This window comes from Sorex araneus, chromosome X, assembly GCF_027595985.1.
Source record: "Sorex araneus isolate mSorAra2 chromosome X, mSorAra2.pri, whole genome shotgun sequence".
NCBI classification, from domain to species: domain Eukaryota; kingdom Metazoa; phylum Chordata; class Mammalia; order Eulipotyphla; family Soricidae; genus Sorex; species Sorex araneus.
In genome coordinates this window covers 108,676,965-108,702,989 of record NC_073313.1, presented here as the reverse complement: position 1 = coordinate 108,702,989, position 26,025 = coordinate 108,676,965, and positions in this window count along the sequence as shown.

The window sequence follows — 26,025 nt, the reverse complement described above, 5'->3', positions numbered from 1 at the left end:
ACACACCTGATATTTATATGGAACAATAACCCCCCACAAATAGCTAAAGAAATCCTTGGAAAAATGAAGATGGGTTGCATCACCTTCCCCAACTTCAAACTCTGCTACAAAGCAGTAGTAATTAAAACAGCATGGTATTGGGATAAAAACAGACCTGCAGACCAATGGAACAGAGTTGAATATCCTGTCACAGACCCCCAAATATATGGCCACTAAATATTTGACAAAGGAACAAGAAATACAAAGTGGAACAAGGAAAGCCTCTTCAACAAGTGGTGCTGGGAAAACTGGATAGCTACCTGCAAAAAAATGAACTCTGATCTCTGTCTAATGCCAGGCACAAAAGTCAGATCAAAGTGGATTAAAGACCACAATATCAGACATGAATCTATAAGGATCATAGAACAAAATGAAGGCAGAACTCTCCATGATATTGAAGCTAAAAACATCTTTAAAGACGAAACAGCACTGACCATGCAAGTGGAAGCAAACATGAACAAATGGGACTACATCAAACTAAGAAGCTTCTGCACTTCAAAAGAAACAGTGACAAAATACAGAAAGAGCCCACAGAATGGGAAAGAATATTTACCCAATACCCAATAAGGGATTAATATCTAGGATATACAAGATACTTGTAAAATTGTATCAGAAAAAAACCTCCAACCCCATCAGAAAATGGGGAGAAGAAATAAACAGAAGTTTCCTCAAAAAAGAAATACAAATGGCCAAAAGGCACATGAAAAAATGCTCCACATTGCTAGTCATCAGGGAGATGCAAATCAAAACAACAATGAGATATCATCTCACACCTCAGAGACTGGCACACATTCAAAAGAACAAAAGCAACCAGTACTGGCATGGATGTGGGGAAAAAGGGACATTCCTTCACTGTTAGTGGGAATGCCAACTGGTCCAGATTTTCTGGAAAACAATATGGACATTCCTTCAAAAACTAGAAATTGAGCTTCCATATAACCCCGCAATACCACTTCTTGGAATACATCCCAAGGATGCAAAAGAGCACAGTAGAAATGACATCTGTACCTACATATTTATTGCAGCCCTGTTCACAATAGACAAAATATGGAAACAACCCGAGTGCCCTAAAACAGATAACTGGTTTAAGAAACTTTGGTAGATCTACACAATGGAATATTATGCAGCTGTTAGGAGAGATGAAGTCATGAAATTTTCTTATCAATGGATAAACATGGAGAGTATTATGCTAAGAAAAATGAGTCAGAAAGAGTGGGACAGACATAGAAGCATTTCACTCATTTGTGGAGTGTAGGGTAGCATCACATGAGACTGAGACCCAAGGACAATAGATACAAGGGCCAGAGGGATTGCTCCATAGCTGAAAGACTGCTTCATGAGCGGAGGGGAGAATGCAGCTGGAATAGAGAAGGGATCACTAAGAAAATGATGGCTGGAGGAACCAGTTGGGATGGGAGATGCATGCCGAAAATAGATAATGGACCAAACATGATGACCTCTCAGTGTCTGTGTTGCAAGCTATAATGCCCAAAATTAGAGAGAGAGTATCGGGAGTATTGTCTGCCATGGAGGCAGGGGGAGGATGGGAAAGGGGGGTATACCCGGGATATTGGTGGTGAGGAATGTGCACTGGTGGAGGGATGGGTACTTGATCATTGTGAGATTGTACCCCAAACATGAAAGCTTGTAACTATCTCACAGTGATTCATTAAAGTTTAAAAAAATTTAAAAAAGAAAGAACCACCTATTGGTTTCATTGATCCTTTGGATTTTTTTCCGGCTCATAAATATCTGCTGTAAGTTTTATTATTTCCTTCCTCCTTCATGTTTTGTTCCTTTTCTTGGTCATTTTCCAAGATTTTAATTTGTGAAGTCAAGTAATATATGTGGAGAAGCGTGAACCCAGACCCAGCAAAACCTCTTTCGGCATGGGCAACAACTCCTCGCAGAATGTCTCCAGCCTGAGAACTAAGCCTCGGCCCCGTGCCCGCCCAGGAGGAAAAGGTATTTCTCTCTCTCGCCCCTTTCTCTCCGGGGATGAAGGGCGCGGTGTTCGCCATATTAAGACGACCACATATGGGATTTACGACAAAAACTGCAGCAAAAGGACACGAGGGTGCTCTTGGGAAGGTGGGAGGCACCGGCCCCTCCCACCGCCGAGATGTGATCCCGGGGGCCGCACGCGTGTGCGGCCTCTCCACAGCTGCACAAGCGTGAATCCAGACCCAGCAAAACCTCTTTCGGCATGGGCAACTCCTCGCAGAATGTCTCCAGCCTGAGAACTAAGCCTCGGCCCCGTGCCCGCCCAGGAGGGGAAAGGTATTTCTCTCTCTCTCTCGCCTCTTTCTCTCCGGGGATGAAGGGCACGGTGTCCACCATATTAAGATGACCACAGATTGGGTTTTCAAGCCTGCAGTGATCCAATATCTGGAAGAAATCTCCCTGGACTTTGTGTTAAAGTACAGAAATTCAAAACTTATTTGTCTTCACATTAGGTCTGAATCTAGTGGGGTACTCCTAACAACAATAGTGAGGTTGGTGTTGAAATATTGAATGTAACCAAAGTAAACAGAATGTAAAATGAAACTTATCAGTTACAAGGTAGGGGGTGGGGGGGCGGGATGGGAGGTGCACTGTGTGGGTTTTTTTTTTGGTGGTGGTATATGGGCATTGGTGAAGGGATGGTTGTTTCAGCATTGTATAACTGAGACCTAAGCCTTAAAGCATTGTAATCTTCCACACGGTGATTTAATAAAATAAAATTTTTATTTAAAAAAAAAGTAATATATGCGGGCCCTCTCTTCCTTCGTTCTTTATGAATGCATGTGAAGCTATAAACTTTCCTCTTAAGAGGACTTTTGCTGCGTCCCACAACTGCTCATATGCTCCATCTCATTTGTTTCCAGGAATCTTTTGGTTTATTTTTGATTTTCTCTCTAACCCACTGGCTTTTTTCAGTAATGAGCTGTTCAATTTCCAGGTGTTTGAGTCTCCATTTCTGTATGTGATTAATTTCCATGAGACCATGTGTCTCATGGTCTGAAAAGATAATGATACAACTTCTATCTTCAATTTTATGGAGGTATGTTTGGGCTCACCTTGTGCTCTATCTTGGAGAATGTCCCATGTGCACTGAAGAAAAATATATATTAAGCTTTTGGGGAGATTAAAACCCCTTTATATGTCTACTAGCCCTTTCTTTTCTATTTTTTCTTCAAAGCCAGTATTTCCTTGCTGAGTTTTTTCCCATTGATCTCTCAAAAGACAAGGCAGTGTTCAAGTCTCCAACTACTATTGTGTTGCTGTCAATATCCTCCTTGAACCAGTTGTTTTAAGTATTTTGCCAGCCTCTCATTGGGTGCAATATGCATTTTGGAGTATAATTTTTTCCTGAGTGTAATTTTATACTTGATTATTAAGAAATTACTTATGTTGTATATTATAATCTATTTCAGCTTGAAATCTATGTCATCAGATACTAGTTTGACTACTCTGGCCTTTTGAAGGAGTTGTTTGCTTGAAAAAGTGTTTTCCATCCTTTAACTTTGAGTTTGTGTTTGCTCCGACTATTCAAATATGTTTCTTACAGGCAGCAGAATGTTATATTCAAGTTTTTAATCCATTTTGCCACCCTGTGTCCTTTAATTTGTTTGTTTAGACATTGACATTGGGAGAGATTATTGTCATGGGGTTTTGTGCCATCTTTCATTAGAGAACTATTGTTTTTGTGGGGTTTGTCTCAACTTACAATAGCCCCTTCAATTTTTCTTTCAAAATTGGTTTTGAGTCTATGGTATTCTGAGCTGTTGTTTAATCCATGAATTTGTGTATAATTCCTTCAAATCTAAACGAGAGTCTAGCTGGGAAATATTATTGGTGTAGTCTTCATTTCATTAAGTTTTTAAACTATTTCCCACCATTGTCCTCGGCCCAGAGGGTTTCATTCCATACATGTGCTGTAAATCTAAGGGATGCTCCTTTGTATTAATTTTTCTTCTTTGGTCTTTCTGATTTTGGTGTTGTATCCCTATCTGTGGTGCTCATCATTCTGATTAGGATATGTTTTTCCGTCTTTTTATTAAGCCTGGTATCATTCAGACTTCTTGGATTAGATGCCTATGTTCTCCAGCTCTGGGAACTTTTCAGCAATGATGTCCTTAACTGTTACTTTTTCAAATATACCTATTTATATCCTCATCAATACTGCACAAAGGATATCCAGAGTGATAGGGTATTGGAGTTGCCTCCCTATCCCTTTGGGACTCTGATGATTCTTATGTTCCTTTTGAATTAACCTCATAATTTTTTGTTCAGTCTTTAAGTTATTTTGAAGAATTTTCCCATCTTTTGCTCTTCCCTGGAGGATTTCTGCATCTCTTCCTCTGTCCTCAACTGTTGTTACTTTACTGTTGAGGGCAACCACTGAGTTTTTAATTTCATCTACCATATTTATTAATGCCATTTTTGTTTGTGCTGTTTTATTCATTTTTTTAAAAAAATTTTTATTAGTGAATCACCGTGGGGGGGTACAGTTACAGATTTACGTACTTTCATTCTTGTGTTTCAATCTTACAGTGCTCAAATACCCATCTCCACCACTGATTATCCCCAGTATCCCTCCCACCCACCCCCCGTTCTCCCCCACCCCACCCCACCTCTGTGGCAGGGCATTCCCTTTTGTTCTCTCTCTCCTTTTGGGTGTTGTGGTTTGGAATAGAAATATTGAATGGTCATTGTGTTCGATCTATAGTCTACTGTCAGCACACATCTCCCATCCCGAGCAGGTCCTTAAACCACACTTTACTTGGTGTTTCCTTCTCTATTGTACTTCTGTTGTACTTTCTTATTTCTGTTCCCACTTCCTCCTGTATTTTATTGTCTGTCCTTTCTACTGTTTTTTCTTATTCTTCTGTATTTTAGTAGATGTCTGTTTCATTGTTTATTTGAGCTCAGTAAACATCCTCACTATTTTGTCTCTGAATTATATCAGAGAAATTATGGATATGGACATTCCTTGTTGAGGCTCTGATGCTACTATTTTAATCCACTCCCTGTGGTGGGGTCTGTATTGTTTTCCCATGGTGCCTGTGGTAGTCTGAAAGTGGTTCCTACTAATACACTATCAGCACCCCCCTTCACTGCCAAAGAAAAATCTGGGGGAGCGCCAGAGGGTGGTGATCACTTTCTTTCCTTAATAGGATATGGTGGGGGAAATTAACTGTAGCCAGGCATTAGGGTTGTGCAAACACCATTATAGAGTCCTTGCCTGCAACTCCCTCCAGCATGCTGGCCTCCAGTAAATATCTTCCTGCCTCCTCTGGGTCATGTGTTTCACTATTAGCCTATGTGTCTTGCTGCTCCTTAAACTATGCCCACCTGTGGAGTAGCCAGACAGTAGGGCCTTGCAAATGCTATTACAGAATCTGGGTCTGCAACTGCCTCTAGCTTGTTGCCCCCTGGAAATATCTTCTAACTCAAATTTATTTAAGAATTAAAATGTAAGAAATTTAGAAGAAAAGATTAAGAAATCCTTGACACTGGTGTCAGCAATGATGTTTAGGGTATAATATCAAAGCACAAACAAGCCCCCTACCTTGATAGCCCTATTATCACTCTGAATATTCTTTGTGCAGTGTTGATGAGGATATAAATAGGTATATCTCAATGTATCACTGTCATCTCATTGTTCATCGATTTACTCAAGCAGGTGCCAGTAACGTCTCCATTCCTCCCAGCCCTGAGATATTAGCAGCCTCTCCTTACTTGTCTGTCTCAACTATTGTAGGCTTCTTTCAGGGTCAGGGGAATGAAACCTGTTGTTACTGTTTTTGGCATACCGAATATGCCATGCGGAGCTTGCTAGGCCCTGCCGTGCAGGCAGGACACTCTCAGAGGCTTGCTGGGCTCTCTGAGATGCATATATATTTGTTTCCCTCTATGATGATGTGTTGCACAGCCACAAAGTGGCCACACAATCCAGAAATACATTCACTCATGTGTGAGGCTCAGCCCGAGCATGTGGAAAGCAGCCTGGAGCACGGCGGCAGTTGGGTAGTGGCAGTTGGCTGCCAGGGCTGGGTCCCTTGTGGCAGGGAGGGCTCACATCTGCCCCCATCTAGGGCGCCCTGAATGAAAACAGCCTGGCACGGAGTCCAGTGGCATGTTTATGGGGGCCGCATTTTATGCTCCCTTCCGGGAGAAGCAGCCATGAGTTCTGGAGGGTGGCCAATGAAGGAGATTATCTGGCGCCACCAGGAGGTGGCTTATGGGTGTGACCCCCAGGTTGCTGGAGACTGGGGGAAGCAGTCTGAGGATCTCTGTTCCCGGGTTCCGTTGAACCCAGAATCCAAGATCACAAAGTTCCGCATTATCTGGGTTCCATGGAATTTTGCTCATGTGTGAGGCTCGGCCCGGGCTTGTCGAAAGCTGCCTGGAGTGTGGCGGCGGTCCCCCATAATAGTATTATTAAATACAATAAAGTTGCTTTTTGTATGCTTTAATATAATTTTTAAAAAGAACAAATTAAAAAAAATTATCAATTACCAGAAATGAAGAAGGGTTGGAGGCAGGTAAATAAATTGTCAATTGTACAGTGATGTATGCTGTAGGGCTTTTTCATTGCTGTCTTTCCTAATTATTATCTCTATTAGTACTGAAGTAGATGCCCCAAGAGATTTTTAACTAGATTCCTCAGAAAGCTAGAAGAACGAAACAAAAATTGATTCTGTAATGAAATTGTTTCAGTTCCACTGCCACTAAAGGGATATAGTGTCTAGTATTTGAAAAAGTAAAAAGTTTGAGATGGAAAAGCTGGAAAAGTTTGGATATTTATATAGAAAAATTAAAAGTAAATAATCATGGGGCCGGAGCGATAGCACAGCGGGTAGGGCATTTGCCTTGCACGCGGCCGACCCGGGTTCGATCCCCGGCATCCCATATGGTCCCCTGAGCACCGCCAGGAGTAATTCCTGAGTGCAAAGCCAGGAGTAACCCCTGAGCATCGCTGGGTGTGACCCAAAAAAGCAAAAATAATAATAAATAATCATGTGAACAAGCAATTTCACTCTTGTGTAAATAATCAAAAGGAAAGACAACTGTTATACTAAAGAGTTAGCTGCACCTCAAATAATTGCAGGCATTATTTTCCTTATCAAATATATGAACCCAATTTAGATATCTACTGAAAGAAGCACACACATCAGAACATTCAGTCATGAAAAATGAAATATTGTGATTTTCAATAGCATGAATGACCCTTAAAAAATACTAAGAAAAATAAGCCAGACACATAAATAAATATTTTCTAAGAGTGTATCTTAAGATTCTCAACACAAACACAAAAAGAAAGCATGTAAGGTAATATGCACAATAGATTTGATTGTTGTAATATTTTTACAGTGGGAAGTTTGATTCCTCCACCCCTCTTGGAGAGCCTGGCAAGCTACCGAGAGTATCTCACCCGCACAGCAGAGCCTGGCAAGCTACCTGTGGCGTACTCAATATGCCAAAAAACTGTAACAAGTCTCCCAATGGAGACGTTACTGGTGTCCGCTCGAGCAAATCAATGAGCAAGGGGATAACAGTGACAGTGAATATTTTCAGAGTATATATGCATATCAAATACTATTGTTCATTTAAAATATATACAATATTATTTGTGAATTATAATTAGTATGTGTGTAAATAATGACCAAGTAGCACAATTTCAAAATAAAACAACCAAAATTCACAAATTACAAGAAAAGGCAGACCCCACCAAACTACAGGAAAAGGAAGAAAGATTTGGTAGTCAAATTTTTGAAACTACAATGCATATTAAAACTTAGAGAAAAAAGTTACTGACGTATCCAGGACCCAGAATATATGAATTGCAGTTTGAAAGGATTCAAATGTTTTTTTTTAAATCCCTTTTAACTTGGTAAAAGGATTCCAGTGAATTGAGTTGCCTGTTCCAGTATTTGCATCTTGCTTATCTATAGCCTCATGTTTTGTAATAATAATAAAGGATAGCAATGCTTAGCATTTTTTGTGTTCTAACTAGGTGTCCGTTACTGTAGTTTTATATATAAATTCCTCTCAATCCTAGGATTGAGGGATCTTTTCCATTGAATAGTCCTCTAAATTTTGCCTTCCTGTTGGCAGAAACTCAAGAGAGCTGAGACAGACTGGGTTGGTCTTTCCTGAATATGAATGTCCTAATGTAAAACTGATCTCCCCTTGTGAATCTAAATAAGGTAGTGACATACAAGATTTCCATGACTATTGTTTCACTGTACAGGCCTTTGTCTTGCCAGAAAAGCCTGCGCTTTAGACTGTTGTGTTTTCAGCCCATTTCTTACAGTTCAGAAAGCAATTAGAGAGCTAATTGCTTTACAATGCTTACCAGCAGAGGGCTCCGGCAGCTAGACTGCCTGGAGGGCTCCTTACATGCTGCTGCTGTAGTCAATAGTTGCTGCTGCCACCTTGTGTTCTGGGAGGAGGTTGTATTTTTCGTTTTTTGTGTTTGTTTTTACTAGGATGTAGCACCGTCACTGTAGCACTGTCGGTCCTGTTCTTAATGGATTTTGCTGGAGCGGGCACCAGTAACATATCCATTGTGAGACTTGTTGTTACTCTTTTTGGCATATCAAATACGCCACGGGTAGATTGCCAGGCTCTGCCGTGTGGGCGGGCTCTCTGAGAGGGACAGAGGAATCGAACCGGGTCAGTTGCGTGCAAGGCAAACGTCCTGCCTACTGTGCTATTACTCTAGTCCAAATAAATAAATAAATAAATAAATAAATAAATAAATAAATAAATAAATAAATAAATAATATTGAGAAAAGGGGGAAAAATCAGGGCTGGGAAGACAACTCAAAAAACTGAGCACAGGCTTTGTGTTCGTGGGTTCTTGGAGTGGCTCTCTGTCTCTCTCTGCCTCTTTTGTGAGTGTGCACATGCGCACCGGATCTGGATGGCTACTCCTCTGTGCTCTGCTTGTGTTTGTGATGCTGCGCTTTCTTCTGTCTGTCTCTCTATCTCTGAACTTTGTCTTTGTAGTCTCTCCTCTGGTCTCTTCCGACCTCTCTCTGTCTCTGTCGTTTCTCCTCTAGTATCTTCCAATCTTTCTTCTTCTGATCTCTCTCTCTCTGGAGCCCTTCTACTTCTCATTCTGGAGCACTTCTCGTTCTTACTTCTGACTTTGACCCCCTCCACTCTTACAGTCTTAGTTTATATAGCAATCACATAGGGTGGAGACACAAAAGTGGGTTGAACATTAACAAATCAACAAAGAGGGGTAAGACCACTCCTCCAGGAGATTAACTCAAGGACAAAATCTCATCTAAGGAGATTACTCTAGATTACTAGGAGATCCGCTTAAGGGCAGGATCCCATCCAGTGTGTCCAGGGTGTGTTGCTTTCTTCTTTCCTCAGCCACTTAAATAGTTCTAGTAAATCTACTTCTAATATTTCTAGCAATGTCATTCTGTATGAGCACAGTAAGAGATATATGAGACTTAAAGTTAGGTTCTTCGTGAGGATATCTCACTATATATTCCAGACCACAGTCCTCAGGTCAGATTAGTCTTCTAACCCCAGCAGAGTCCTAGTCTCATCATTACTTTTGGATCATGACAGCATTTGTCTATGACCATGCTCTCAACTTATTTATAGTTGAGTATTGTGGCGCTTTGGCCTGGCCCATTTCGATGCCAGGGTAGCTGACAGCTTGCCCTGGGTCCATTCAGTCCCTCATCAGGACACTGCTTTTGGGGTGTAGGAACTAAGGCAACTGAGTTGAGAAAGTAGATGCCCAGGAGTAAATATTATTGGAGTCAATCAACTCCCAGGTTACAAAGCATAATATTAACTGTCTTCCCGTGTCCATTCAGAAAGGACATTGCTTTAAGATAAACTAAGTTCCCTGCGGCAAGGCTGAAAGGACATACCCAATGTTATCCTACAGTGTGAATGAAAGCTAAGTTCAATCCCTGGCACCATAAATTTGTCACCCCTACTCCTCAGCACAGCTAAGAGAAGCCCTTGAGTATCAATAGGAGAAACCCCACCAAACATGTAAGAGATTTCTCTATCAGATTCATATATTTCCCTCAAAAACAAAAGCTCATAGCTTTGTTTTTTCTTTGAGGTTTGGGTGACTTGTAGGGGTAGAGGGTGTATTTTATTTGTTTGCAGTGCCAGGGAGTAAATATACGGCCTTATGCACTCAGGGCTGGCATTTTATCACTGGGCCACAGGTGCAACTCTGATATTTTCACAGAACTCTCCAAATAGACCCTCTACAACTGGCTGCAACCCAGGTAAATTTCTAGTCAGGGCACTTGTGACTGAATAATTGTTCCCAGGGTACAGCTATATTTCACATCATTGACCCTGTCATGACCACTAAATAATCCTGTTGGTCTTCCTGATTTTTTCTAATATCTTTCAAGAGATATTAGAAACTGAATGTGACCCTTTATAGTCATGTTGTTTGTGTACTACAGTACTTGCCTCCTGAAAATGTATTTCTTTATGAAAAACAGCCATCTTCAACTGCTTATATGTTCTACAGAAACTATTTTTCTGCAAAGTCTACAAAGTCAGATCTATCTTTTATGTTGTGCAAGTAGATATTCACATGAAAAAGTATGAAAAATATCATTTCTTACACACCATATACAAAATGCGATTCACAATGGAAGGAAGAAGATATATAAACAAGAGCCAAACTATTAAGTTGTTGGAAGAAAGCCAAGAGTAACTCCTGAGCATTTCCAGGTGTGACCCAAAAACAAACAAAAAGACAACTGACAGAATGGGAAAAAACATCTACAAGTCATTTGTTTGGCACATGACTTGTAGAAGACAGTGAGGAACTCAATAATTTACTAGCATAGAAATTTTAAAAGCAAAACTTTCTGTTTTTTTACTTACAAAGATAACAATTTTAAAGCAAAAATTGCTCTACACAAAATGAAGTAGCTTGGTAATATCCTATTGTACCTCCTCCTCTTCTCTAACTGACCCAAAATCCACTAATATCTTAGTAACAAGGAGCCCAACTTTCCCTTTCATCTCCCTTCTCTCTTCTTATTCTGATCTATTTTCTTCTTTATCCCGAAGAAACCTGCTTTAGTGTCTTCTATTTGATCCCTCACTTGCTTACTCACAATTCGGTCCTTCTGTTCTTTTGATTTATTTTTCCTCTGTCCTGTTCTATGATAATTTATTGTTTTCTCCTTCTTTATGAGCCCCTTAAAAGCTTTATGAGCTATTTTCTTTCTTTCTTTCCCTCTTTCTCTCTTTCTTTCTTTCCCTCTTTCTCTCTTTCTTTCTTTCTTCCTTCCTTCCTTCCTTCCTTCCTTCCTTCCTTCCTTTCTTTCTTTCTTTCTTTCTTTCTTTCTTTCTTTCTTTCTTTCTTTCTTTCTTTCTTTCTTTCTTTCTTTCTTTCTTTCTTTCTTTCTTTCCCTCTTTCTTTCTTTCCCTCTTTCTTTCTTTCCTTCCTTCCTTCTTTCTTTCTTTCTTTCTTTCTTTCTTTCTTTCTTTCTTTCTTTCTTTCTTTCTTTCTTTCTTTCTTTCTTTCTTTCTTTCTTTCCTTCTTTCCTTCTTTCCTTCTTTCCTTCTTTCTTTCTTTCTTTCTTTCTTTCTTTCTTTCTTTCTTTCTTTCTTTCTTTCTTTCCCTCTTTCTTTCTTTCTTTCTTTCTTTCTTTCTTTCTTTCTTTCTTTCTTTCTTTCTTTCTTTCTTTCTTTCTTTCTTTCTTTCTTTCTTTCTTTCTTTCCCTCTTTCTTTCTTTCCCTCTTTCTTTCTTTCTTTCTTTCTTTCTTTCTTTCTTTCTTTCTTTCTTTCTTTCTTTCTTTCTTTCTTTCTTTCTTTCTTTCTTTCTTTCTTTCTTTCTTTCTTTCCTTTCTTTCCCTCTTTCTTTCTTTCCCTCTTTCTTTCCCTCTTTCTTTCTTTCTTTCTTTCTTTCTTTCTTTCTTTCTTTCTTTCTTTCTTTCTTTCTTTCTTTCTTTCTTTCTTTCTTTCTTTCTTTCTTTCTCTCTCTCTCTCTTTCTTTCTTTCTTTCTTTCTTTCTCTTTCTCCTGATGAATCTTAGTTTTGTGAAATATTTTATTTCTTTTAATTTATTTAAAATCAATTTTTCAAATGGAATCACCATGAGATACACAGTTACAAAGTTGTTCATAATTTGATTTCAGTCAAACAAGGTTCCAACACCTGTCCCTTTCCCAGTGTATATTTTCTATCACCAACGTCCATAATTTCCCTCCTCTGTCCCCCATCCCTGCCTGCCTCTATGGCAGATCTCTCTCTCTTTCTCTCTCTGTATCTCTGTCTCGCTGAGTTATTTTTTAAACTAGAAGATGCAAACTGGCTCTTGTGATATAAATTCAGTCCATAATTAAGTTTTATTTGGTTGACATGGCATTTATCTCCTAATACTTTTCAAACATTAAAAATTATGAAATTTTATTTGTAGAAAACTGTTTTTTTATTTTCAGAGTCTTCTTGGATTATTAAGGTAGAAAGAGTAAAAGTAATAATTGTTATAAAATGACAATAACAATAAAAAACTTTCCTTCATTACATTGAAAAATTTTGTAGTTATCTACAAAAATTATGTTCTGTTTTTAGAAAGAAAGCAAAATAACAATGACCAGCAAGCAATGAGTTAATAAGATACATAATAAGCACTTTCATAGAACATTTATTTGGCATTTTTATTTTTATTTATATTTTTTCTTTAAAATTTTTTATTGAATCACTGTAAGATACAGTTACAAAGTTTTTGTGTTTTGAGTTTTAGTCATATAATCATCGAACACCATCCCTCCAACAGTGCACATTCTTCACCACCAATGTCCCCAGTGTGGCCCCCATCCCACCTCTCCTCCTGCCTCTACGGCAGACAATTTCTCTCATACTCTCTATAAACTTTGGGGCATTAAGTTTTGCATTATAGATACTGAGAGGCTATCACATTTGGTTCTTTTTCTACTATCAGCACACATCTCCCATCCCAAACGATCCTTCCAACTATCATTGACTTAGTGATCCTTTCTCTATTCCAGCTGCCTTCTCCCCCAGATCATGAGACAGGCTTCCAACTATGAAGCAATCTTCCTGGCCCTTGTGTCTACAGTTGTTGGGTGTCAGTCTCATATTTTGTTACTTTATATCCCACAAATGAGTGCAGTCATTCTATGTCCTTCTCTTTCTGACTCACTTCACTTAGCATGATACTCTCCATGACCATGCACTTATAAGCAAATTTCATGACTTCATCTTTCCTTACAGCTACATAGTATTCCATTGTGTAGATTTACCAAAGTTTCTTTAACCAGTCATTTTTTCTTGGACACTGTTTCCAGATTTTGAATAATGTAAACAGTGCTTCAGTGAACAGACAGGGACAGATGTAATTTTTACTGTGCTTTTTTACACCCTCAGGATATACTTCCAGAAGTGCTATCGCAGGATCATATGGGAGCTCAATTGCTAGTTTTTTAAGGAATGCCCATAATGTTTTCCAAAAGGCTAGACCAGTTGGAATTTCCACCAACAATGACAGAGTCTCTTTCTTCCTACATCCGTGCCAGCACTGTTTTTTTTCTCTTTTGACGTGTGCCAGTATATGTGGTGTGAGATGATATCTCATTGTTGTTTTGATTTGCATATCCTTGATGATTAGTGATGTGGAGCATTGTTTCATGTGTCTCTTGGCCATTTGTATTTATTTTTTGAGGAAACTTCTGTTCATTTCTTCTCCCCATTATTGGATGGGGTTGGAGTTTTTTTCCCCTTGTACAATTCTACTAGTGTCTTGTATATCCTGGATATTTATCCCTTATCAGATGTGTATGGGGTAAATATTCTTTTCCATTCTGTGGGCTCTCTCTGTATTTTAGTCACTGTTTCTTTTGAGGTGCAGAATCTTCTTCGTTTAATGTAGTCCCATTTGTTTATGTATGTTTGCACTTGCTTGGTCAGTGGCGTTTCATCCTTAAAGATGCTTTTAGCTTCAATGTCATGGAGGGATCTACCTACATTTTCCTCCATGTACCTTAAGGATTTGAGTCTGATATTGAGGTCTTTAATCCATTTTGATCTTACCTTTGCACCTGGTGTTAGACAGAGGACAGAGTTCAGACTTTTGCAGGTAGTTGTCCAGTTTTCCCAGCACTACATGTTGAAGAGGCTTTCCTTGTAACCCTTCAAATTTCTTTCTCCTTTATCAAAAATTAAGTGATAATGTATTTGAGAGTCTGACAGAATATTCAACTCTGTTCCATTGGTCTGTGGGTCTGTGTCTAGTCCAATTCCATGCTGTTTTAATTACTATGGCTTTGTAGTACAGTATGAAGTTGGGGAAGATGATGACACCATCATCTTTTCCCCAAGGGTTGATTAAGTTAATCGTGGGGGGTTATTGTTCCATATGAATTTCAGGAGGGTTTTGTCTATTTTTTTGAAAAATATCATGGGTATCCTGATAGGGACCACATTAAATCTGTATAGTGCTTTGGGAAGTATTGCCATTTTGATAGTTAATCCTTCCTATCCATGAGCAGAGGATATGTCTCTATTTCCTAGTGTCCTCTTTTATTTCCTTAAGTAGTGTTTTGTAATTTTTTTTGCACAGGTCCTTCTCCTCTTTAATTAAGCTGATTCTGAAGTACTTGATTTTCTGATGCACTATTGTGAATGGAATTTTTAAAGAAATATCTCTTCTCTTTAATTATTTGTATATAGGAAATCTATGTATTTTTGCATGTTTATTTTTCAGCCTGCCATTTTACTATACAAACCCATTGTTTCTAGGAGCTTTTTTTGTAGTCTTTAGGATTTTCTATGTATAGAATCATATCATCCGCAAATAGTGATAGCTTGATTTCTTCCTTTCCTATCTGTATGCAATTGATATCTTTGTCATGCCTAACTGTTATGGCCAGAACTTCCAGTTTATATTGAATAAGATGGCAAGAGTGGGGCAGCCTTGTCTTGTTCCCAATCTTAGAGGGAAGGCTTTTAGTTCCTCCCCATTGAGAATGATGCTTGCTGTGGGCTTGTGGTAGATGGCTTTGAGTACATTGAGGATAGTTCATTCAATGCCCATTTTGCTGAGAATTTTCATCATAAATGGGTGCTGGATCTTGTTAAATGCTTTCTCTGTGTCCAATGAAACGATCATATGGTTTTTATCTTTTCTTTTATTGATATGATGGATTATGTTGATTGACTTGCGAATGGTAAACCACCCTTGCATCCCCAAGATGAATCCTACTTGGTCATGGTGTATGATCTTTTTGATGAGTTGATGATTCTGTTTGTTAGGATTTTGTTGAGGATCTTTGCATTTGTGTTCATCAGGGATATTGACCTGTAATTCCTTTGGTATCTCTGTGTACTTTTGATATCAGGGTGATATTTGCTTCATAGAAACTGGAAGTGTTTCTGATTCTTCAGTTTCCTGGAAAAACTTAAAAATGATTGGGAGTAAGTCTTTAGAGATCTGGAAGAATTCACTAGTGAATCCATCTGGTCCAGGACTTTTGTTTTTGGGGAGACTTTTTATTATCATTACCTTTTCCTTGATCATGATAGGTCTGTTCAGTTACTCAGGTCTTCTTGGTTCTGCCTCGGGAAGCTATTGGAATCCAGGAATTTATCCATTTCCTCGAGGTTTTCTTATTTTGTGGCATAAAGATTCTCAAAGTAATCTCTGAGGATCCTTTGAATTTCTGTAGTTTCTGTTGTGATGTCCCCGTTTTCATTTCTGATCCTGTTTATTAGGTTTTTCTCTCACCCTTTCTTTGTGAGTTTTGCTAGAGGTTTATCGATCTTGTTTATTTTCTCAAAGAACCATCTTTTGGTTTCATTGATATTTCAAATTGCTTTTTGGGCTTCCATCTCACTAATTTCTGCTCTAAGTTTTATTATTTCCTTCCGCTTGCCATGGTTGAGCTCCTTTGATTGGTCATTCTCCAAGATCTTAAGCTGTGAGGTTAGGTTACTTTTGTTGGCTCACTCTTCCTTCCTGAGGAATGCTTGTAGAGCTACAAAATTTACTCTTAAAACAGGTTTTGCTGTGTCCCATTAGTTCTGGTAACTAGTGTCTTTATTCTCACTTGTTTCCAGGAATCTTTTGATTTCCTCTTTGATTTCTTTTTTAAACCACTCCTTGTTCAGTAGTGAGCTGTTTCATTTCCAGTTGCTTGATTTAATTTTGTTTGTGTGTGAGATTCACTTTTATTTTCAGTGCATCATGGCCTGAGAAGATCATTTATACAATCTCTATCTTTATGGAGGTATGTATTGTGTCCCAGCATATGGTCTATCTTGGAGAATGTTATTTGGCATTTTTAATCCTTATTCCTCAACCCATGTTTGAAACTTATTCCACTTTTTCTTTATTTATTGAGACATACTTGATAATTTTGCTTTGCTTGTATGAAATAATATATATAAATATTACAAAATATTCACCAAAATAAAATAAATTCCTTTTTCATCTTTAAAGAAAATTATAAATATTTTTCTCTTTATATAACTTTTAATTTTTTCTATAGTCTTTCAAACATTTTGTGAAAGGTTTAATACATATATAAGTATATGTTCATTTGTGTTTACTTACCACAGAACTTAAGAAATCAATTATTGATAATTCACATGGTATTCTATATCTTGTCATACTCTCCTAATTTTCCTCCAGACATAAACTCTATCCTATTGGGTACCATTGAACTCATTTAAAACTTTAAAAATTTAATTAGTCATAATTAAAAGTTATTGATAGATGTGTATCAAGCATACAAACTCCAATACCAGTTCCTCACTAGTGTCAACTTCTGTCCACCAGTGATCCCATACTCCCTTCCACTCCTCTTTGCCACCACCGCCCTTATCTCTGCCTGCCAGCTTGACAGACACATTTCAAAGTTTTGGTGGTTGTAGTTTAGATCTCATGATTTCAGTGTTGTTGAATCTGTGCTTTGGAAATATGAGTTATACTACTTTCCCTAATCACCTGTATACCAAGAATTCTGGCTCCTGCTCCCCTCCCGCATTATCTTCTTTTCCCTCTTCTTGCTTCCCTCCTTTAATTCTTTACTTTTCTGTCCTTTTCTTTCCCATAGTCTGGGGTCAAGGGTGTTTTAAAAAAATTGTTTACACGCATGTAGAAGCAGAGGCCCTTTAATGGGCTTTGCCAAATCCACAAAAGAAGACCTGTACCAATTTGCGAGAGATGACAGAAAAAGTAGATTTTTTATTATTTTTGACAGATTCCACCTTCATGCACATTCTAAAGGCTGTATGTTATCATGAGTTAGCAGGGGACATGGTACGTAAGAGCATAAACTCTGCAGATGTACTGCCTGGATCTGCATTTTTAGCACAGCACTTCCTAGCAACATAAACTTTTACAGTCATTAGAATAGTATCTATCACATGGTAAGGACTTCATAAATTTAAGGAATTTATTCCCTGTTCATGAATTGGCATTATTAAAATGACTATCTTACTACAAAGCCTTATATATTCAAAGCAACCACTATAAAGTTTTTCAACATTTTTCAAGGACTTAGGATAAATATTGCTAATGATTACATAGAATCATAAAATCTCTCAATAGCAAAAGCAATCCTGAGGGAAAAGAAGGTAGGTGAATCACATTCATTCCCCAATGTTAAACTATACAAAAAAGCTATAATAATTAAAGTAGTGAATTATTGGAATAAAGGCAGGTACACAGATGAATGAATTAGAACTGCAAGCCCAGACATCATGCCTGACATATAACATCAGTGAATTTACAACAAAGGAGCCAAAAACATAAAATTGAGGAAGAAAAGCCTCTTCATTAAAAGGTGCTTGGAAAACTGGTTATCCAGTTGCACAAGACTGAAGCTGGGTTATGGTGCACAAAAATTAACTCAAATAAATTAAGAACTTAGGTGTTTTACTTAAATCTATAAACATATAGAAGAAAATTATCTTATGATATTGACTTTTGAGGTATTCTGGATGATTCAACTCCATTGGCGAAGGAAAAAAAACAATGAAATAAATGGTATTACACCAACCTAAGGAACTTCTGCACTGTGAAAGAAACCATTACAAAGACAAAAAGATGGGGCTGGAGCAATATCACAGCGGGTAGGGCATTTGCCTTGCACAAGGCCAACCCGGGTTTGATTCCCAGCTTCCCATATGGCCCTCTAGGCACTGACAGGGGTGATTTCTCAGTGCAGAGCCAGGAGTAACCCCTGTGCATTGCCAGGTGTGACCCAAAAAGCAAAAATAATACAAAATACATCCTATTTCAATTTTTAAAATTAAAAAAAAACAAAAGATGACTTCACTTATCTAAGGTATATAATAGTGAATGAGGAAAAGTATTGTAAAACGGATATGACTAGATCACCCTTGACCCCCGTGTTTGGAGAAGAAAAGGACATGGCAAGAAAGAAATCAAAGGAAAGGGGCAGAAGAGACCCGGATACTAATGGGTAACAAACATCAGGGCTGCATATATCCAAAACACAGACTCAATAACACTGAAAATGAGATATAAGCTGAAACCACTGGAACTTTGTAATGTGCCTGTCAAGTTATCAGGTGGGGTTGGGTGGGGTCTGAGGGAGAAGGAATATGGGAACACTGCTTGAGGGAAATTGACACTGGTGGTAGGGTTGGTGTTGAAATATTATGTGCCTAAAACTCAACTAACAATTATTTTGTAAATCACAGTTTTTTAACAAAAACGGAAAAAACGTTCGAAATTTTTTTGATTGAAATTGTGTAGTTTATAATCTATTAGTATTTGTTTCTCATAAACATAATTCCAAGAAAACATGCATTCACCAGTGTATGAATATCCCTCTCCCAAATCCCAACACCACTCCATTTCTTTTTTTATTGAATTTCACTTTTATTCAACAAAATGCTTTCTTCTTAATTATAATTTTATAAGTTTTCTATAGTTTTCAAAGACAGCTTACATTATTTTACTTTATTTATTTATCTATTTATTTTTAATTAGTAAGTCACCGTGAGGGTACAGTTACAGATTTATACATTTTTGTGCTCGTGTTTCCCTCATACAATGTTTGCGAACCCATCCCTTCACCAGTGCCCATTCTCCACCACCAATGAACCCAGTATCCCTCCAACCCCCAGTCCCATCTTCCCCCCACCCCACCCTGCCTCTGTGGCAAGGTATTCCCTTTTGTTCTCTCTCTCCAATTGGTTGTTGTGGTTTGCAATAGGGGTGTTGAGTGGCCATTGTGTTCAGTCTCTAGTCTACTTTCAGCATGCATCACCCTTCCGGCGTGTGGCCTCCAACCACATTTTACTTGGTGTTCTCTTCTCTATCTGACCTGCCTTTTCCTCAGAATGTGAGACCAGCCCTCCAAGCCATGGAGTCAACCTCCTGGTACATATTTCTACTATTCTTGGATGCTAGTCTCCTACTCTTATTTTATATTCCACAGATGAGTGCAATCTTTCTATGTCTGTCTCTCTCTTTCTGACTATCTTGAGGAAAGTTCCTCCAATACCCATTTTGGTGAGGGTTTTCATCATGAACAGATGTTGGATCTTGTCAAATGCTTTCTCTGCATCTATTGATATGATCATATGGTTTTTATCTTTACTTTTGTTGTATGATGGATTATGTTGATTGATTTAAGAATGTTAAACCATCCCTGCATCCCCGGGATGAATGCCACTTGGTCATGGTGTATGATCTTTTTAATGAGTTGTTGGATTCTATTTTGTTGTGGATCTTCACATCGGTGTTCATCAGGGATATTGGTCTATAATTTTCTTTGTTAGTGAACACCACTCCCTTTCAAACCTTACCTCCAACACAGTTTTTTGCATCAGTTCTCCCATTATGTTGCTGTTGGAGCTTTTTTGCTATACACAGCTATACCTTGCTGTGTTTCCTTAAGTTCCACATATGAGAATGTTCATTCTGTATCTAACCCTTTCATTCTGACTGACCACTCAGCATAACATTCTCTACATCATGTTGCTGCAAATTGCATGATTTTGTTCTTTATTAGAGCTGCGTAGAATTCTACTGTGAATATATGCCACAATTTCTTTATTTATTCATATTTTGTTGGGCATTTACGTTTTTCCATATCATTTCTAAGTGCAGCGATGAACATAGCTGTATATATATATATATGTATTTTTGCTTTTTGGGTCACACCCAGCGATGCACAGGGATTGCTCCTGGCTCTGTGCTCAGGAATTGCTCCTGGCGGTGCTCAGGGGACCACATGGGATGCTGGGAATCGAACCTGGGTCAGCCACGTGCAAGGCAAACGCTCTACCCACTGTGCTATTGCTCTAGCCCCTGTATATATATTTTTGAATGAATGTTTTTATGTTTGGGGGATAGATGCTAAGATGTGGTATCACTGAATCGTATGGTAGTTCCATTCCTATTTCCTAATTTTAGGTAGATACTCCATTTGCTTTTTATAATGGCTTAATCAGATGACATTGATACAAACATTGGATAAGGGTTCCTTTCTCACCACTCATCATAGCCTGTCAACACTGGCTATTTCTAAACTGGTGGTTATGTGCCATTCTCACAGTCATAAACTGATACTCCATTGTTTTGATTTACATTTCCCTAATAATCAATTGCAATGAACACGTTTTCATATAAAAATACATCCTATAAAATAAAATATTTCATATTATATATCTTGCAAAGGACCTATATATAATATATATAAAACTCTTGCAAAATTGAAAAAACAAAACTAATAACCCCATAAAAATTGGGATAAAACTTGAACAGATTATTTTTCAAAGAAGAAACAGAGATGACCAACACACACAGGAAAAAGTACTCACCAGACTTATTGTGAAGGAAATTCGAATGAAAATATCATTGAACTAGCCAATCATGCCTGTGATAAAGTTATACACTAAAAATGCCAGAAATAATTGCTAACTAGAAAGCAAATAAAAAGAATAGTAAAAAGTATGAAGATTTATCTAGAAAATAATAAATAGAATTATCAAATGAGAGTAATTCCATTCCTAGTTCATCTACACAAACAAAAAATAGCACTAATTTTAAAACACCTATGCACATCTAAGTTCCTTGGAGTGCTATTTACAATGACCAATGCTTGCAAAACAATCCAAGTCCCTATAAATAAAAAGATGAATTAAAAATGTGGTGCATGTTATATATTCAGAACTAAATGCTACTCAGCTATAAGAAATGGTTCCTTACACTTTGCTACAACATGGATAAAGATAGATGGGATGAACAGTGCTGCAATGAACATATAGGCACAGATGTCATTTCTACTGTGCTTTTTTGCCAAATAGAGTGGGACAGACATAGAATGACTGCACTCATTTGTGAAATATAAAATAACATAATATGAGACTGACACCCAAGGACAGTAGACAGAAGGGCCAGAAAGATTGCTTCATAGTTGGAAGCCTGTATCATGAACTGGGGGAGAAGGAAGCTGAGATAGAGAAAGAATCACTAAGTCAATGATGATTGGAGAAATGATTTGGGATGGGAGATGTGTTCTGAAAGTACATAAAGGACCAAATGTGATAGCCTCTCAGTATCTATAATGCAACCGTAATGCCCAAAACTAAAGAGAGAATATGGGAGAAATCGTCTGCCATAAGGGCAGGGGTAGGATTGGAAAGGGGGGTACACTGGAAACATTGGTGGTAGAGAATGTACACTGGTGGAAGGATTAGATATTTATCATTGTATGACTGAAACTCAAACATGGAAGTTTTGTAACTGTATCTTATGGTTTTTCAATAATAATAATAATAATAATAATAATAAAAGATAGAGGAGGTGATATGAAATAACATTAATCAAAACAAGAAAAACAAAAATTGGATTATCTCACACTTAGGTAGCATATTAAAAAACCAAAGTCAGGGAATAGTCAATTGCCAATGGAAGAAAACAGACATACAGAAGGACCTAGGTTGCCTAAACTGAGAGGGATTGGGATAAAGTTAAAATGTATTGGAACTTTAGGAATAAGTGTGGTGATTGTGGTATGGTAGCATTGTACCTCTGTAATATAAAAATTTACACTTTTGTAAGTTAACTTTAAAATAAATTAAAAATATGAGAGTTTAAGTAAATAAAAATAAACATTAACCATTATTAATGTTCAGTAATTCATTTCTCCATTAGTAATTTCCTAATGCATTAAGTACTTATACATTAAAATTATATCAAATATTTAATTTTATACATTACACCTACACTTCATTTTATCCTGAAACTAAATATTATATAATATATCTGTACCAGCACTGTTTTATCCATTAGACTAGTTATGTGCAAATATATTGTTTTCTTATTTTTTCTTTCATGAAATAGAATGCAAAGGCTGACCTTCTCCTACTTGTCATTCCACCACCCCAGGTGAGGATTGCCTCTGGCTGATATCACTGGGCTGATTCTGGATGGGAGGTAGAGCCCTTCCCTACAGAGTGTGTCTCAGTAGTCTCTACATTCTACCTGCTCCTTAATAATGTCCTACACCACAGCTTCTGCAGTGACAGATACTCAATGAATTGCATGCTGTTTAGAGTTATTCTTCTTGTCAGTATGTGAGAGTAGGCAGGGAAGACAGAGAACAATCTCCAGTTTAATTGTTCAAGTATTGTTCAAGGAGGTAACTCACAATGACTCACCTCCAGCATAAGAACACTAGAAAACCAATGGGGGGGATACGCAGAAGCCCACCCAGTTCAATGAGTGAAAACAATATCACCAATGACATAAATAGCACCAGTAAATCTTCAGAGAGTGCCTTTAGTGAGACTATGATGTGGACATTCAATTAGTTCAAAGAAACAATAGCAAAAGGAGTCAGCAAAGCAAAAGAACGTATGAAAGATAAAAATTTTAAAAAATTGCTAGAGTTAGAAATGACAGAAACGAAGAACATTTTAGGTGATATTTAAAAAAAAGATATAGATAGAAGCTCTGAGAAGCAGAATAACAGAAACTGAGCAAACGTTCATTGAGCTATAAGATGAGAAAGAGGAAACCACTATGAAACAGCAGAAAGTAGAAAATAGCCTGAAATAAATGAACAGTATACCAGAGAACAATGGGAAGATTTTAAAAGGAACAAAATGGGAAAGAGAGAGAAAGAGGGTAAAAGTAAGAAGACAAGTGCCTGTCACAGAGGTAGGCTGAGTGGGGCAGGTGGCAGGAGGGAAACTGGGGACTTTAGTGGTGGGAAATGTACACAGGTGAGGGAAAGTTTATTGGAACATTCTATGACTGAAACAAAATCATGCGCTACTTTGAAACTGTGTATCTCATGGTGATTCAATAAAAAATAGAATTAAAAAAAGATAAAAAATTATAAAAATCTCTGAAGAAAGGAAGGCAAATGTGATGAAGAAACATTCTTTAAGGAAATCATCATTAAGAACTTCCCAGAGTTTAGGATTACAGGCTCTGGGATCCAAGACGCCTGAAAGCTCCCCGTGAAAATAGACCAACCCGATTAGGGAAACTGAAAGACACATTATACTCAAACTGATGAAATCCAAAGATAGACACAGAATACTGAAAGCAGCAAGATAAGAAAATGAAGCATATATACAAAGGAAAACTCATTAGATGTACAGAAAATCTATCAAAGGAGACTCCATGAACCAGAAGAATATGAAAGGATATAGTATAAAAACTCAGTGAAACAAACACCTTACCAAGAATAGTCTATCCAGGTAGATTATCACTCGAACTTGAAGAAACTATACAGAGCTTTATGAACAGGAAAGAGCTCAGGGAATTTGCAACCTTGAAGTCAGATTTTCAAGAAACATTAAAAGAGCTCTTTTAAAGGACAGGACAATCTTCCCATCAGGTGGCATTGAGTATGGCACTCACTAATGGTGCATATGATTACCCTCAACTTGATTAAGAAAAGGTAATCACAATTTATCATCACAAATTGTCTTTTATTATTTATTTTCTGATAATTATTTTTCCATTCATTTAAGGTTTATTGGAGCAAGTAATATGAAATAAATTTGTATATGTCTGCCAAAGGGGTAGACTAGTTGGTAGGAGGGAACCTGGGAACATTGGTGGGAAGATTGGTGTTAAAATATTGTATTCCTCAAACAACTCTATTATGAACAACTTTGTAAATCAGTGTCTCCATAGGTATTCCTGAAAAAAATAAAAAAGGTTTTTTAAAAAATAAGTAGAACACAAATGAATATTCTGATATATGAATATAGAGAAGAGTTCCTCTAGGAAAAATTTCTAGAAGAGAAATTTCTGACACAAACTGCATGCACATTTAAATTTTATATATAATATGGAAGAAAGCAAATGATTAGGTGTGATACCTCAGTGCTTTAGCATCTGAGAGCAATATCTTTCTGAGAAAAGGGAGATACAAATGGAAGGGGGGACGAGTTAATTAAATCTCATATCATAGTGAATGTGAATAATTTTTACTGCTCATATAGTCCTCCTCTGTGAAAAGTATGTGTGTGTATAAAATAGTGTTTCTTGGAGAAATAACTAAGCAGAGTCTTTCCTTCTACTTTTTTAAACCCACTTGTCATACAAGCAAAGTATATGTGCAAACAGTGATATAAATTCAGAGACCCTGATGATGTGTTTCTTTTTTCTTATTTTTATTAATGTAATACAGCATTACAAGAACATAACTGGGGCTGGAGAGATAGCACAGCGGGTGGGGCGTTTGCCTTGCACGCGGCCGACCCGGGTTCAAATCCCAGCATCCCATATGGTCCCCTGAGCATGGCCAGGGGTAATTCCTGAGTGCAGAGCCAGGAGTAACCCCTGTGCATCGCCAGGTGTGACCCAAAAAGCAAAAAATAAAAAATAAAATAAAAATCTAAATGACTTTTTAAAAAAAAAAAAAAAAAAAAAAAGAACATAACTATTTTTATGTTTTAGGCATACAATGTTACCACATGGACAAGTGCTAATATTCCTCCACAATGTTCATATGATCTTCCTATAAATTTAACTCCCTTAGTAACTTCAGTTCTTTAGACTCTATGGTCTTGTTTTCACTGAAAATTGTCTAATCTGCTGTTTGTTATGTTCCACATATGAATGAGATCATTTTGTATTTCTCTTCTGGCATATTTTGCTTAATACAACAACCTCTATTCCTTCTGTGTTATTGCAAAGAGCAGTATTTTATCCTTTCACATAATTGAGTACTATTTTACTGTGTATATATCCCACAACTCCTTTTACCGTATTATTTTTAAAGAAGTAATGTGATTTATATCAGTTTCATATTATTGTTGCTTTATACATATGATGTTATTACTCCCCATCCACTGTCAGAGTGTCGATAACCTTTCACCATTGTTCCAAGGTTCCTTCTTCCAACCCTTTGCAGCTTAAGTTCACATTATTTGGCAGGATCTAAGGATCTGTTACTATTAGTCATTTTAGTGCCTTACTATGTTTCTTTATGTTCTACATCTGAGATAGATTATTTAATTCTTCTCTCCTACTGACTAAGAATGATAATCTCCAGTTTATTCACATAGGGAGCAAACTGCAAGATTACATATTTTTACTGTTGTACTATATTCTTTATATATAAATATATATCTATCTATATTTATATATAGATATATATCTCACTTGTCATTCTATTGATCTTCGATTTGCTCGAGCTGGTGCCAGTAACGTCTCTATTTGTCCCTGTCACGTGCTAGTGTAGCCCAACAATATCTGCTCACTCCAGGAATATGAAAAGCCTCAAACCGTTCATTCCCAGTCACCGCCATGCTCCAGGCCACTTTCCGGACACTCGGGCTGAACCTCATGCATGAGTGAAGTCTCACAGAACCAGGCAAAGCAGAACCTTGCGACCCTTGACTCCAGGATCAAGGAGACCCAGAAACAAGATCTTCTGCCTGCCTTCTCCAATCTCCGGCGCCCCGCCCCAGGGATCAAACCTAGACGACATACCCTACCAGAGCCAGATAAATAC